Source organism: Centruroides sculpturatus, unplaced genomic scaffold (genome assembly GCF_000671375.1).
Source record: "Centruroides sculpturatus isolate CEXI.00-Female unplaced genomic scaffold, Cexi_2.0 scaffold107, whole genome shotgun sequence".
NCBI classification, from domain to species: domain Eukaryota; kingdom Metazoa; phylum Arthropoda; class Arachnida; order Scorpiones; family Buthidae; genus Centruroides; species Centruroides sculpturatus.
In genome coordinates this window covers 183,282-193,420 of record NW_019384422.1, presented here as the reverse complement: position 1 = coordinate 193,420, position 10,139 = coordinate 183,282, and positions in this window count along the sequence as shown.

Below are 10,139 nucleotides of genomic sequence, written 5' to 3'. Positions count from 1 at the left end.
GGTCAGTGGCTACAATGGACCACTACAACGTAAGAGTAGCTCTTGACCTGGTCACAGTTTATCCTCTTCTTTTAAAAATTGTTCTGAGATGCAATATAGTCTGTTATCTATTGAAAATGTGTTATAAACATAATGTCATACGCATGAAGAATCGTAATATCAGAGAAACTATTAACAGAATAACATTGATTTGAAGTTAATAAATCAGAGCGAGTCTACATAATTTCATCTTTTAACTCCTTATTATAAAAAGTTAATACGGATTTATAAATTATATAGTTATAATATAACATAAGCAACATGTGGTTTTATGTAATGTGGCGTGAATAATTACAACAGTACAATGTAAATTCTAAAAGGTAAAACTGTTTGGACTTTCTTAGAGTATGTAGTTTTAGGAGTGGGGAAGTCATTTGTCTGGCCATAAAGAGTTCCTACGACAGGAATGCGAGTTAAGCTTCCAGTATACAATACCTACTTTTTAAATATCCTCATAGAATATTTAACGTCAGCAAGAGTTCGAAACCCAGAAATATAGAAAGGAAATAAAAGATAAAAGAAATAGCATTTTGGATTTTAACCAGAGACAAAATATTAAATTTATAACTGCTGCAAAATAAAAGAAAACTAAAAGCATTTTATTCAATTAAATGTAGTAAGTCAGTCATTTTTATTATAATTAAAGTATAATAAACAAAAAGAGAATCGTAGCATAGTCAGAAACCACAGGTATTACTGAACAAATCACATTGTAATTGGTCTCAAATTGTTAATTACGCGTGTATTTCTTTTCAAATTTTCTCCAGAAAAAAGTATTGTCGCAGTAATTTGTGACAATACTTTTTTGACAATACAAAATTTGAAAAGAAATACACGCGTAATTAATAATTTGAGACCAATTACAGTGTGATTTGTTCAGTAATACCTGTGGTTTCTGACTATGCTACGATTCTCCTTTTGTTTGCTATTTCAAATTATTGCTATCTGTGACAATAGTTTTTGCGCAACATTTCAAATGTCTACTACTATTAAATGAAACAAGGATCTTAAACAGAAATAAATTACTAAATATTTAAAAAGTTTACTATAAATAAGCATAATATTTTACTTTATTATTATTTATTTTTTTACTTTTATCTCCCTGTTGCGCTCGGGTGGCCTTTTATTCATAATTATCGTGGTTTCAGCCGGGCCTACAATTGGGCTACCGGATAGTGAGAGATTACTCCAACTCCTCAGGGATCACCGACGAAAAGTTCGGACAGGACAGAGTGTTGTGTTTTTATAAATTATCAGTTTAGATCAATGGTTCGCAATCTTTCTGAGATCGCGGAACATCATTCATAAACTTTTTACTAAGCGAAGCATTAGCATTGATATACCGTATTCAAAAAAGCGATAAGCAATTCCATGTTTATTATTCTGACGAAACAAACAGGCAATAAACTAATAAACTTTATTGTATTGAATAAAATAGAAACACGGCATTGCCAACGAATAAAGTAATATCTTGTAGTATTCGAAATAAATTTGTAATAAAAGCTTTAAAGCCTTTTTTTGAGGCAAGTTTGAGAAACACCTATTTTGCACGGAACATCGGTTAAGAACTAGTTTAGAGAATTAGTCCAGTGTTCAGAGAAACATATATTACAAATTATATCACACTGTGTAAACACCAACATCTGTGCCGTTTTTATTAAATCCAGTAATCACTAAGATTGATGTGGCCGCTTCGTTCCTCTTTTGCCATTTTTTTCTTTTTAATAATTTTTTCTGAAGTGAAATATTAGAAAATAAAGCATATTTGGCCAAAAATACTATTTTGTAACTATTAAAATCATTTGCATATTTATAAACTAACAACTGTAGGTAAAGTATTGAATCGCTATTCACAGTAACATATTTAAAATCGGTATTATAATTAATGATATAATTAATTTATTATAACTTATGAGGATCAGGATTCTCTTAAAGAATATATATTATTTAACCGTCATTTTGTGTAAGATCGGCAACGATGGAGCGTTTTTACATAATTTTACCAAAATGTTTTTCATTTTGGTACAATCATCAAATAAAATAATTTGTTTTATGTAGGCCTACACTCTTTTTTCTACTTTAAATGACTCAATCTTAAAACTAGTAATAGAAAGTTTTTTTTTTTTTTTTAATTTATCGATGAAATTTATCAGCTGTCACTCATTTCGTATTTTTAAAAGGCGCAGATAAATAAACGTAATAAATGACATTTTTAAAGCATATAGACCTATGCTGATCGAAATCTTACCGAATTATTTGCGAAATAAGAAGTTAATCTGTTTGTAATATTATATAATAATCTATTGTATTAAGGCAAGCCTTGTTACATGGGTTACTAATCTCTTAGTTTGAAACAAATGTAATTACAAGATTCTATTTTACAACATTTTTTATATACTAACAAACAACGGGGAACTGAACCGCTGGTCGAAATCTTCTCCCCCTTCCATTGCAGACATCATTTATGGACAGCCCGTAACAAAAGATTTTATGATTTTTAATTCTTTGGGTACGGTACTCCTTTTACAACATGCAACTCTGTTTTCAGACACATTTTTAGGAATGCATTATGTCAGAAAGTTGGAATTGCTTGTATATAATGTCGGTGATACGGAACCTCGATGCGTATCAATAACTTGGTACGCATTATAAGAGAATCCGTATTATACTGTATCAAATTTATACTTGTTGCTGATACATGTTGGCAGTGCTGTAACTAGGCAGGTGCAACGGGTGCATAGGTACAAGACCCAAGATGAAGGGGGTTCTAAAATAGAGTATCAAAAAACTTATCAGTATTAAATTTTAAATTTTGTTGGTGTGGGATAGATTCCGTAACGTTTTTGGGTAAAGTTAAAAATTAACCGACTATTTCCATCGTATTTATTTATATATAGGCCTATATTTTTTTCCTTTAAAGAGGACAAAAATAAAATCTTGCACAGATCACTTGAAAATCTAGTTACGACACTGCGTATTGGTTTAACAGATAAAAGAAAGCTGTGACAATCTTATCCTGTGGATATTTTTAAGAATTGAAATAAAGCTTTCTATTAAATTTAGTAGATGTAAAACTGGGAATTTGATCGCTTAATAAAGCATTTTGCATTATATGAAGCCACGTTATATCGGTTTTACAATGCACTTGGTCAGTAATACGACATATATATAAAGGGTAAACCAAAAGTAGGTGGACAGTAAATTATAACATTTATTGTGATTACATATACATATAAATTTTGAGATTACATATACAATTACATTTACTAATACAATACAAATGCAATTTTTTCAATGCAGATGCTCAAACTGCTGTCCATCACAATTTACACAACTTTGAAGTCTACATTTCACCATTTCACGCTTCGACAAACATTTTTGCACAAGTATCTTTGTATATTAATTTATTGAAATGCATCTCTCATATAATTTTTTTTAACCATAACCATAACCAAGTTAAATATATAACATAGTTATTAGTATAACCCTAAAATAAACCCTATTATATCTACTGTCTATCTATTTTTGGTTCACCCTGTATTTGAATCAACACCATACAATCACACTGAAAAATATCTTATTATTTGATAGAACACCGTTCTCTATTTATTTATTGTTTTTATGACAGATATGAATTTTAATTTTAACCGAGAATTTAATTATGTTATACTTAGGGCCTATTGTTATTTAATGANCCCAATTCTCGAACCGTGTCAGAGTGAATCCGTGCTATAAAAGTACCGTGTTATACGGGGGATGGTACCAATTCTCGAACCGTGTTAGAGCGAATCCGTGCTATAGAAGTGCCGTGTTATACGGGGGTTACCTGTAATTCAATATGAAATTTACAATTTCATAATTACCATTATGTATAGTGTACATTTACCTGATTTTTAGTAATTTTTTCCGAATTTTTCTTATCTTTCCTCTTAAAGACAATGCATTATTATTGTAACATGTTCCATCCATATTTTTTCTACACAAATCAAGATATTTATAGATCCTGTTATTCCATGTTACACTTATATTTTGTACTACGTTATGAACATAAGTAATTTCCTTAAGTATATACTCTTTTAGCATTGTTTTATGACTTTTTTCTTCGAATAATATAAATCCTAATCGACCAAGTCTTGTTGATCTACTGAATTCCATATTAGACATATTAACTGGGAATAGTTTTTCTACAATCGTTCTGCTTTCTATTGCTCTTCCATTTTTAGGACTATACAAGTCTTCGGTATCATTTAGAATTTTTGTTTTATAAAATCCAGTTGATAATATCCCGATTATTAGTAATGGTGTTAAAGAATATAATAAAGGATGTTTTCCAACGCTGCAACCCATTTTTCCAAAGAACAGAGAAACATATCTATTGATGTAATCATACTTCATGATTTCAGCTTCTTTCTATAATAATAAAGTTTTAACAAATTCGTTAAATTATTTATAATTGATTTAATAAAACATATCTAATTGTCATTACATTCATTCAGCAAATAAACCTTATGAATATTTTATAATTTAATTAACATTAAATTATAAAATTATTTAAAATTGTAGGCGTACGTCTGCAAAATTGTATTAATTTTAAAATAATTTTACAATTTAATGTTATAAATTATAAATGACTCGTGAGGTTTGTTTACTGAATGAATGTAATGATAATTACTATTGTACTGATTTATTAAACTATTATATTACATTATGAAATAAAATAATGGCGAGTAATAACATTATAAGCATGAAAAAGTCGAGTAAAAAGTAAATATAGAGATATGTATTATATAAACTCGAAAGCAGGATGTTTCTTTATGCTTTTCAATTCTATATTTCTCACCCAGAGACAATGTGGCCACAGAACATTTTAAACCAGACACAGTCTAAAAATCAACCTTTGGGGGCGAGAGGGACTTTCAGGAGGGCCACTGTCATAATAAAATATTATTCAATAAAAGGATTTTTCAATTAATACATTAATTAAATGGACAAAAACAATAAATATAAAAATATTCACAAATCAGAAGAAAACAATAAAATGTCCTCATGTCTTTATTCAACAATCTCAGGAACACAAAAGTGTTTCGATGTTAAATATTTTTATTTGTAATAAAAATTATTTTTATCGTAATTGGAAATTTATTAACATTTTTACATAACGAAGTGAACGAGTAGCCTCAAATATTATAACTTATCTAAATCTATAATATAGATAATACATTTAAATTACCTTTAATAGATAAGTTATAGCATAAAGACGAACCATTTACATAACCGAATGACAATTCAAACAAGGGAGCAAAAATTTTGAAATATAGATCTGGTGTTTTCATTTTGTTTTACATCTTTTTATAAGATATGTTAGTTCTCTTCCCATTTCCTATTTTTAATTCTCTTCTGGATTGTTTTTAATATCTGTATCAATTATTTTTTCATTATATGTGAATGACTCGTCTAAATGCCGTAATTGTTCTTTAAACCTTCGTGTGTTTATAACAAGGTAATTTGAGTACCTTAACTTATCTATAAGGTTTTATTGTAGTGTTAATAATTGTTATCAGAAGCTCTGTTTTTTGGGATTGCTATTATCGTTTGTAAAATTCAATTGAAAAGGGTTCATATAGGCCAAAATTCATATTGGAGTTAATTAAATTCCCTGAGAGTGTAATAATCCTAATTCATTGGTTCTAGTTAACTATTATTTTGTAAAATAATTATAACTGATTATTTGTTATTCGATATCAAATAAAGCATAACGTTTCTATAAAATTAAAGTTTAAGTATAAAAAATAAAATATGCCATACATATAGTAGGCTTTATATATTAATATTTTAATTTTCGATTTTTCAGCCCTTCTACTTTGCCACTCCTAGGCAATGCTCGAGTTGACTAATGCGTTACTGCACCCCTGTTTTTTTTAATGGTTAATGGCTTTTAAATGAAACATACCATAACAATAACAAAATACTAACACTATTTATTTCATTTTTTGACTCTGCCCCGTGAGCATCAAGAGGGACTTTTTATGCCTGTCATGGGTTCGACAAGTCCCACAAAGGAAGAAACCAGGATAGTGAGAGACGGCCCGACATATACGGGACAGACCCTTAAAAATTTTCTAGGTGTCTCGCCCGAATTCGATTTCTGTTCACACAGATTGATGCTTTAACTTCCTTGATCGTCTATCATCAAAATTAAAAGCAGTATGTTTCACAGATCCTTCAAAATTATATTAATTAGATACCATACATAAAATCAGTCTTTTCGACATTTTTACAAAATTCTTTTTTTGTTAGGGAATGTCCACAATCCATAAAGCTCAGTAGAAGTAAGGGTCAGTGGCTACAATGGACCACTACAACGTAAGAGTAGCTCTTGACCTGGTCACAGTTTATCCTCTTCTTTTAAAAATTGTTCTGAGATGCAATATAGTCTGTTATCTATTGAAAATGTGTTATAAACATAATGTCATACGCATGAAGAATCGTAATATCAGAGAAACTATTAACAGAATAACATTGATTTGAAGTTAATAAATCAGAGCGAGTCTACATAATTTCATCTTTTAACTCCTTATTATAAAAAGTTAATACGGATTTATAAATTATATAGTTATAATATAACATAAGCAACATGTGGTTTTATGTAATGTGGCGTGAATAATTACAACAGTACAATGTAAATTCTAAAAGGTAAAACTGTTTGGACTTTCTTAGAGTATGTAGTTTTAGGAGTGGGGAAGTCATTTGTCTGGCCATAAAGAGTTCCTACGACAGGAATGCGAGTTAAGCTTCCAGTATACAATACCTACTTTTTAAATATCCTCATAGAATATTTAACGTCAGCAAGAGTTCGAAACCCAGAAATATAGAAAGGAAATAAAAGATAAAAGAAATAGCATTTTGGATTTTAACCAGAGACAAAATATTAAATTTATAATTGCTGCAAAATAAAAGAAAACTAAAAGCATTTTATTCAATTAAATGTAGTAAGTCAGTCATTTTTATTATAATTAAAGTATAATAAACAAAAAGAGAATCGTAGCATAGTCAGAAACCACAGGTATTACTGAACAAATCACATTGTAATTGGTCTCAAATTGTTAATTACGCGTGTATTTCTTTTCAAATTTTCTCCAGAAAAAAGTATTGTCGCAGTAATTTGTGACAATACTTTTTTGACAATACAAAATTTGAAAAGAAATACACGCGTAATTAATAATTTGAGACCAATTACAGTGTGATTTGTTCAGTAATACCTGTGGTTTCTGACTATGCTACGATTCTCCTTTTGTTTGCTATTTCAAATTATTGCTATCTGTGACAATAGTTTTTGCGCAACATTTCAAATGTCTACTACTATTAAATGAAACAAGGATCTTAAACAGAAATAAATTACTAAATATTTAAAAAGTTTACTGTAAATAAGCATAATATTTTACTTTATTATTATTTATTTTTTTACTTTTATCTCCCTGTTGCGCTCGGGTGGCCTTTTATTCATAATTATCGTGGTTTCAGCCGGGCCTACAATTGGGCTACCGGATAGTGAGAGATTACTCCAACTCCTCAGGGATCACCGACGAAAAGTTCGGACAGGACAGAGTGTTGTGTTTTTATAAATTATCAGTTTAGATCAATGGTTCGCAATCTTTCTGAGATCGCGGAACATCATTCATAAACTTTTTACTAAGCGAAGCATTAGCATTGATATACCGTATTCAAAAAAGCGATAAGCAATTCCATGTTTATTATTCTGACGAAACAAACAGGCAATAAACTAATAAACTTTATTGTATTGAATAAAATAGAAACACGGCATTGCCAACGAATAAAGTAATATCTTGTAGTATTCGAAATAAATTTGTAATAAAAGCTTTAAAGCCTTTTTTTGAGGCAAGTTTGAGAAACACCTATTTTGCACGGAACATCGGTTAAGAACTAGTTTAGAGAATTAGTCCAGTGTTCAGAGAAACATATATTACAAATTATATCACACTGTGTAAACACCAACATCTGTGCCGTTTTTATTAAATCCAGTAATCACTAAGATTGATGTGGCCGCTTCGTTCCTCTTTTGCCATTTTTTTCTTTTTAATAATTTTTTCTGAAGTGAAATATTAGAAAATAAAGCATATTTGGCCAAAAATACTATTTTGTAACTATTAAAATCATTTGCATATTTATAAACTAACAACTGTAGGTAAAGTATTGAATCGCTATTCACAGTAACATATTTAAAATCGGTATTATAATTAATGATATAATTAATTTATTATAACTTATGAGGATCAGGATTCTCTTAAAGAATATATATTATTTAACCGTCATTTTGTGTAAGATCGGCAACGATGGAGCGTTTTTACATAATTTTACCAAAATGTTTTTCATTTTGGTACAATCATCAAATAAAATAATTTGTTTTATGTAGGCCTACACTCTTTTTTCTACTTTAAATGACTCAATCTTAAAACTAGTAATAGAAAGTTTTTTTTTTTTTTTTAATTTATCGATGAAATTTATCAGCTGTCACTCATTTCGTATTTTTAAAAGGCGCAGATAAATAAACGTAATAAATGACATTTTTAAAGCATATAGACCTATGCTGATCGAAATCTTACCGAATTATTTGCGAAATAAGAAGTTAATCTGTTTGTAATATTATATAATAATCTATTGTATTAAGGCAAGCCTTGTTACATGGGTTACTAATCTCTTAGTTTGAAACAAATGTAATTACAAGATTCTATTTTACAACATTTTTTATATACTAACAAACAACGGGGAACTGAACCGCTGGTCGAAATCTTCTCCCCCTTCCATTGCAGACATCATTTATGGACAGCCCGTAACAAAAGATTTTATGATTTTTAATTCTCTGGGTACGGTACTCCTTTTACAACATGCAACTCTGTTTTCAGACACATTTTTAGGAATGCATTATGTCAGAAAGTTGGAATTGCTTGTATATAATGTCGGTGATACGGAACCTCGATGCGTATCAATAACTTGGTACGCATTATAAGAGAATCCGTATTATACTGTATCAAATTTATACTTGTTGCTGATACATGTTGGCAGTGCTGTAACTAGGCAGGTGCAACGGGTGCATAGGTACAAGACCCAAGATGAAGGGGGTTCTAAAATAGAGTATCAAAAAACTTATCAGTATTAAATTTTAAATTTTGTTGGTGTGGGATAGATTCCGTAACGTTTTTGGGTAAAGTTAAAAATTAACCGACTATTTCCATCGTATTTATTTATATATAGGCCTATATTTTTTTCCTTTAAAGAGGACAAAAATAAAATCTTGCACAGATCACTTGAAAATCTAGTTACGACACTGCGTATTGGTTTAACAGATAAAAGAAAGCTGTGACAATCTTATCCTGTGGATATTTTTAAGAATTGAAATAAAGCTTTCTATTAAATTTAGTAGATGTAAAACTGGGAATTTGATCGCTTAATAAAGCATTTTGCATTATATGAAGCCACGTTATATCGGTTTTACAATGCACTTGGTCAGTAATACGACATATATATAAAGGGTAAACCAAAAGTAGGTGGACAGTAAATTATAACATTTATTGTGATTACATATACATATAAATTTTGAGATTACATATACAATTACATTTACTAATACAATACAAATGCAATTTTTTCAATGCAGATGCTCAAACTGCTGTCCATCACAATTTACACAACTTTGAAGTCTACATTTCACCATTTCACGCTTCGACAAACATTTTTGCACAAGTATCTTTGTATATTAATTTATTGAAATGCATCTCTCATATAATTTTTTTTAACCATAACCATAACCAAGTTAAATATATAACATAGTTATTAGTATAACCCTAAAATAAACCCTATTATATCTACTGTCTATCTATTTTTGGTTCACCCTGTATTTGAATCAACACCATACAATCACACTGAAAAATATCTTATTATTTGATAGAACACCGTTCTCTATTTATTTATTGTTTTTATGACAGATATGAATTTTAATTTTAACCGAGAATTTAATTATGTTATACTTAGGGCCTATTGTTATTTAATGAAAAAAATATCTATTATTATTATATTGTTTAAAA